The 6,872-nt window shown below is 42.3% G+C and overlaps 1 long non-coding RNA gene across 3 annotated transcripts; it reads right to left on the bottom strand.

The window, feature by feature from the left end:
- Positions 1-374: 374 nt before the first annotated feature.
- On the bottom strand, positions 375-4,914 carry LOC127317502 (uncharacterized). 3 transcript variants are annotated; one of them, XR_011749497.1, is made up of 6 exons: positions 4,729-4,914; positions 3,075-3,173; positions 2,341-2,428; positions 1,807-1,855; positions 900-1,256; positions 375-833 (listed from the first exon to the last, which is right to left on the bottom strand). It is a non-coding gene; the product is annotated as an uncharacterized lncRNA (long non-coding RNA). The 3 variants fall into 3 exon arrangements; XR_007861207.2 differs by lacking the exons at positions 3,075-3,173; positions 4,729-4,914 and adding an exon at positions 2,917-3,003; XR_007861208.2 differs by lacking the exons at positions 375-833; positions 3,075-3,173; positions 4,729-4,914 and adding an exon at positions 2,917-3,003 and having other exon boundaries at positions 876-1,256.
- Between the last annotated feature and the right edge of the window lie 1,958 nt (positions 4,915-6,872).

The raw sequence follows: 6,872 nt of genomic DNA, 5'->3' as shown, positions 1-6,872 counted from the left end.
TAAGTAATATAAAAAGTTATTTTCCAAATGTATAGGAGACAATGTAACAAAAGTTTTTGAATAAAAACTATAATAGAACTGAACACATGGTGACTCTAACTCCCTCCTCTTTCCTTCTATATAGTTATTGTGTTATTCACTTCTCTTATTGTTCTGAATAGAGGAGTCGATGCTATGTTTAAACAAGATAAAACTTTATGCAGAGAAGTTTCTTTGATGGAATTTTGAGTGAACATAAGGCATGCCAATGACATATAGAAGTAATGACTGTTTTCAAACATATTGGAGGCACTAACATAAATCAATTTCAGAAAACTATAGACCAATAAGACTACTATACAAACATATGAAGGATGTGCATGGAGCCGCTTTGGTTCGTCTCAAAAATCGAAAATTAGAACTCGAGGGTCTGGATTGCTTGCTGATCGTACCATGGGGCTTGGCTTCCAAATTTGAATTTGGTTTTTGTTGGTTTGTTTTCCTCATCGATGGCTCTTGCCAGGTTCAAATTCTAGCATCCCAATCGGATCTCTTTCAACATGGTGAGTAAGTTCTGGTTTTGCAACATTTTAATTGTTTAGTGTTCTGCTATTATTTTACCTCTTGTTTCGAACGCATGCATCATTGTTATTTCTAAATTTTATCAAAATATAATGTTAATTATCATATAATTTACGGAATGCAATAAGCAAGGGAAAACTGAGCAATCTAAGTAGTTGTACTCAATTCCGTCTTCACCCATTTCGTCAAAGAACTTCAGGCTGCTAATTAGAGGTGGAAAGAACTTCAATGAGAACTTCCATACTCACTGACTCACTTATTAGCACTTCAGGCTGCTAATAATAACGGAAGCTAATTAGACAGCTCTTCAGCACTAATTCAAATGAATATATTAGTACCTCAGAGAGTTGAACGACAGTAGTCTCTGGTACAAAGAATGCTCTTTCATCTGAAGGTGGAGAACAAAGGTCTTGTTCTTCATCATCATCAGCATCCACAATAAAAGATTGTATATGGGAGTATTGACTTCAGCTAAGAGATGAGTATTGACGAACAAACTGATGAAAGGTCATTTAGACAGATTCATCTCGTTTGCCTGCAAGGTTCATATTAGTAATACTGACTTCCAACCATTAAAACATGAAAAGCAATCTAAGATGTGAACAAAAGTTTGCAAGATTGGTTTGAAATACAGAGCCTGATGGAGCGGGCGGGTCTGCGCTGGCTTCGTGCGTGGTGAGGAAGCAGCGGCCAATCTAGCAGAAGAATTAGCAACCACTCAAAACAAAACAAAATGTAGTTGTATATTTTTCATAGGAGAGAGATAGAGAGAGAGATCTTAGCAAGGCAATTATCTCTGAATGGTCAGAATAATTAGCACACCACATTTTCCTTCACCTCATATTCTCTTCAGCGCCATTGAATATTTTTATTTCTAAAAGATTGAGCAGCTACAAGAGAGAACAAAACTTTGCTAATGCCAAAGAGGGACTGAGGAGCAAGCAAGACAGCACATGAGATATATTGGATGATCGTGGAGGGAGAAAACTTTGCTAATGACAAAGAAGGCACAGTATATAATGTGGGACTGAGTGCATGCTATATGATCAACAACCTGGGGCAAAAAAATTGCCGCAGCATGAGTAAGACAATTGCTATTTATCAATGTTAAAAGAAACAGATGGAACAACGGCTATACTCCAAATCAAAAGTTCAGAACTCATGCTAAAATAACCTACAAGATACCGTACTGTAATTTTTCCAATAGCACATTCTTTCAACTCTGCTCCTGCAGAATGTTCTTACCAGGATTTGCATGGCAAAGGCTAAGGTTGTGTTCCCATTCTTGATTAATCTACGCCAATGGAGAGTAAAGCATAAATCAGGTAACGATGCGCATGTCGATGAGCCAAAAGAAGATACTTATAGGTCAGAAATCTAACATATTAACGTGGCCGAATAATTGAAAATCTGCATCTATGTTGGCCCCATAACTGCTCATGGATACTAATTAAACTCAAGATCTAAAAAATCTTAATTCACAACTATGCCGAAGTACTTCACAATTCCTCAAAAGTGCTTATCCTCGAAAATATTCAGGCTAATTGGAGGGAACCTAAAATACCAAGGCCTAGCAGCAACAGAGTTGATGTGTTCAGTATAACTGAATTAAAAGGAACAGAACTTCAATACACATCTACAAACTTATTATACTGGCTAGCAAAAAATAAGTGACGTCGAATCCATAACTATATGACTTTTAATGTAAGTCTGAACAAGCATATTGCCTCGAGATATATAGACTCAATATAAAATGGCACTCCATACCACTATACTTACATATACGAATAATGAATCCCAATAATTCCTTTCTTCATGTCCGCTTTCTTCCAATTAAATCTTCATTCAATAATGAATTCAGAATACCCTGTAGGCACAAAGCTCTTCGAATTTACTAAGTTACTATTGTCAAACTTGAGGAATAATGAGATTTCTCAACATGTTTTCCTCTTGTAAACGATAAGTGTATAAAGTGCTTCATATAGATAATTATGACATCTCCGAGTAAATTACCTGCACCTTTACATATAGATGCCTCATATATTTTTTGGTAAGGGGGCTCATAAATTAGATGCTCATACTTTTTCATTAAGATGCAATAAAGGTCAATGATTCCACAACACAATTGTTTCCAACTTGAATGGATAGAGAACTAATGCTAGTTTTCATGCCAAGTATCTAACGTTTGGTTGATGCTTTCTATATAATGCATACAAATGTCTAAATATAATGACCATAGTGAACCAGCATACTTTGCGTGAGGTTTTGGCAAGCAGTGAAACCAGAATACAAAACATGTTAACAAATGCAAATGCAGTAAACGATTATGAAACAACTGCGAGAAAGATTTTTAACCTTGACCATTCCAGTGCCACTATCACATACAAGCAGCTGTATGTCCTCACTGTCAGTGTCAGCCATTTTCTTGTTAACTGAGAACTGAGAAGTCTGCGAAAGGGGCATAGTTCGTTCATCTTCTTAAGTAAGAAGTTTGCCAAATGTAATGCACTTACGCATTACTCTGAATCCTTGTCCTCTTCCTCCACTCTCTTCAAGCGACCTTGCCTTGTACTTGCTGCCGCCGCATGGCCAACACTGACGATGGCCCCTCCCTGTTCACGCTCAATAGTAAAGAAAAGGTCATCAGTTAGTGTGCAATCAAAGTAAGCCATCAGATAAAGCTACAATGGCACTGGAATGGTCAAGGTAGTGTGCAATCAAAGTAGGTCCTACTTAATGTGTCAATACCTAGCTGTAACTTATTACTGAAAATTAGTATTTTCTATAATATGCTCCTATCCTTGTACTAAAATCCATTGATTTCACCTCTTGTAGTTCTAAACCGAGTCATACAGGTGCATTACTATTCAGAGTACAAATAAACATGGCACCATGTTTAATACATTGGAGGCAGTCGGAGTTCTTGATCTCCTTGCGCTTGCAGACCATGTCGAGGACAGAGTCGATGAGCTTGGCCATACCATGATTTTGATGCTTCTTGCACAAAAATTGAACAATCCCCTCTACTAAACCATAACCCATCCCAGAGTAGATAAAGTTAAGTCTAACTTCCAGTGGAGTCTCCTATTTAAGCACCACGAATTTTATTCCAGAATATTACCCCATGATATCAAGAGGGGAATTCGGATCTGGGCTTCCATCCATGATATCGGGGACCTATGCCTCGTTCCGCGTCTCCGTGCGTTTGTTCTTGTTCATGGTCTGGGTAGTACGCCTAGCCTCCATGCCCCCGAGACAAGCGGTGGAGGACAGGATCAATGCAATGGAGGCAGTGACGACAGGATCCGGCGGCCGGTGTGAGGAGGCGTTGGAGGAGGTCGGAGGGGCGTCGGATGCGGGGGTGAGGTGCGGGGGGGGAGTAGGGGCTAGAGAAAAGGGCGCGTCCGCGGGCGAAACGCGATGGGAGCGATGACGAAAGGGCTTGATGTAGTGCGAGAATAGAGAACATGTTTAGTCTTTTTAAGTAGTAGAGATAATAATCTGAAGAGACTGTTTTCATCCTCCATTGTCTTGGATAAAGGTGCTTTCAATATGATGACTAAATTCAATCGGTCGATCCCATGTTAAAACCCACTGTCTGGAAATGGCGGGATCGACATCATAACTGGCTCTTGAGATGTAGCACAACAGTAACAAGTACTACACTCGTTACAAAATGTATGTCATTTTAGAATGCTAATTACATTTTGGAACAGATGTAATAGCAACGTAAGTGTAAGAGATAGATCCAATTAGTAGCACCAACTGTTGTAATTATAAAACATTATTCACATCCCTACCAGTACTACCTAATGTCAACAGTGGCAGGTTTAGTAAAAGCAGTAGTGACAACGAAAAAGTGGAAATATAGATTTGATATTGTGAGTCAAGAACTCAAAAGTAAATACATATGCTATTCTTTCAAGATGTTTCTCAAAAGAATATTGAAATAGTTAAGAGAAAGAAAGTACCCTTTCATTCTCAATATGAAGGTTTGTTTTATTGTCGGCACAACATTTTCATTCAGCGGTAAAACATTACCTGCAAACACGATATATTTAAATACTCATGTTCCCACAAAGATTCACAGGTAGACTGCAAAATCCCAAGCTGGATACAATAGCATTTTTTTACTGTAATAAAATCCCAAGCTGAATTGCACCATACCTTTGCAGCTTCAGTAATGTACACATATCACCATCATATTGGCATATCGCACAAATACACAAGGAGTTGGAAGTTGTGTAAACCCAATAAACAAAATAGGGTAGTATTCAGATTTTGTAGGTCCTGTGGATCCAATACTAAGCGCAGCCTGAACATATTGAGATAAAGGTTAAGTCGCTAGCTGTAAACAAACGACTATTTTGATCGTTTTTGGTTCGAAATAGATCAAACAAAACACGAAAAATTAACTGAAAATACGAAATATATTAAAAGTTCGACGGTACAGCGACATTTTATTTGAAACTACCCTAAAATCTACTCCGAGTCCCAGTCGAAGTCCGACGAGTAGGTGTTGTCGGACGCCGGAGTAGTGTCGGACACCGGAGTAGACGTCCACTCGAAGGAGGAGGAGAGGACGATCGTCAACGGCCCGGCGCCGGTTTTTCTTCTCCTCCGCCCTCCTCGCCGCCTTCTTCGCCCTCGCCGCCGACTCCGCCCGGCGCTTCTCGCGGTCCGCCTTCTGCTTCGCCGCCGCCTTCTGCTCCTCCTTCTGCGCGTAGAACGCCTCCATCACGGCGATGTCCTCCGGGAATTGCCGCGCCCACTCGAGGCGGAGGCGCTCGTCGCGCTCCACGATGAGAAGCCGCTGCTCGAGCTCGCGCTGGCGCCGCTGCTGCTCGCGCGTGATGGCCGGCGACGGCGGCGCGAGCTCCCCCGCCTGCTCTCGCGTCCACACATCGTGGAAGTTCATTGTGAGGCGGTAGCGACCGAGGCGCCAGGCGACAGCGTCGTAGGCGCGCGCCACCTCGTGCGCCATGTCGAAGGTGCCCAGGCGGATGCGCTCCTCACCGGAGCGAATCTTGACGTCGAAGCGGCCGCTTGGCCGCGCGCGAATGCCGCGGTAGCCAGAGGCGGAGCGGCGGCAGGGAGGCATCTTGTCGTCGGAGACGGAGCGACGGCGCGGGCCGGCGTGGGAGGCAGAGCGGCGAGACGAGGGGAGGCAGAGGCGAAGCGACTAAACTTTCCGGGGGATTGGCATGCGCGCGCATGGCGTTTATAGCTCGCGCCAGTCGAAGCGGCAAATTTCCCGCGCGGGATAGCGCAAAAGTGCGGGCCGCGGTAAAGTTTTTAGCTGAATGTTACTTAAGGTGAACGCAGGAGTGATGTTATTCACTGTGGTGAGAGTATTTATAATTAGTACGGTGGAGTAAATTGTCTGAATACATAAAATTTATTCATAATCAATCTAATTAAACATATTTATATTAATTCCAAAGCTTTTGGATCAACATTTAATCATTTGGTCATCATCTCCAAGTCACATTACTCTCTGATCCAAATTACTCATCGCAAATTTGGATCGGAGGGAGTAGTACTGAAGCTACACACATTCAAAAAGCGCAATACTAGACTTATATCTTAATTTTTTCAAAACATCGTCTAACCAAGGACTAGCAAAAGGATCATGAATATGTTGATCATTATCAAGGGATCAAGTCAGTACGTTCCTACGACTCATCGTTTCAGCCCCTTTCAATGGTAAACGTGCAACGAGATGGCGCACAGAGGCTTAGCAAGGTGCTGCCCTCGCCAACTAGTCATGGAAAGTAGTTCTGGTCATGGTAGACCGCATGACCATATAAGTTTAATACTACTAGTTCGTTGATTGGCTTGAAGATTTTGTCATCAGTCATCCGCAGCTACAGCAACATGCATGCATACCTCCGCCGCGGTAAACCAGCCACATGTTGTTGTTTTTTTGGAGGAAGCCACATGCATTTGACTTGCATGCTATCACTACTTGATAGGAAGCCATTAAGACATAATACTTAAAGCTCACTATTATTTCTCGTAAACATAAGGTAAATACTATATATCAGAGTCCGATGGCAAACAATCCATCGGACCTCACTAACGACGTTCATCTCGTTGTGATTGAACGGACTGGGTTCCAATTCCACCCCATCGTTAACCATGCGTTGATCAAACTCCTAAATTTTCTCGTCATTAACGCCTCCCGATATTTCTCCTCGTATCCCCAATCGATCCCCAAATCGAGACACGCCGCTGACCTTCGCCTGCTCGTCGCTCAGCTCCATGATCTCCTCGCATCGCCCCAGCCTCTCCCACCGTGTTGCTTCTTC

Source organism: Lolium perenne, chromosome 7, assembly GCF_019359855.2.
Source record: "Lolium perenne isolate Kyuss_39 chromosome 7, Kyuss_2.0, whole genome shotgun sequence".
Taxonomy (NCBI): Eukaryota; Viridiplantae; Streptophyta; class Magnoliopsida; order Poales; family Poaceae; genus Lolium; species Lolium perenne.
This window is presented reverse-complemented; position numbering and strand designations above follow the sequence as displayed.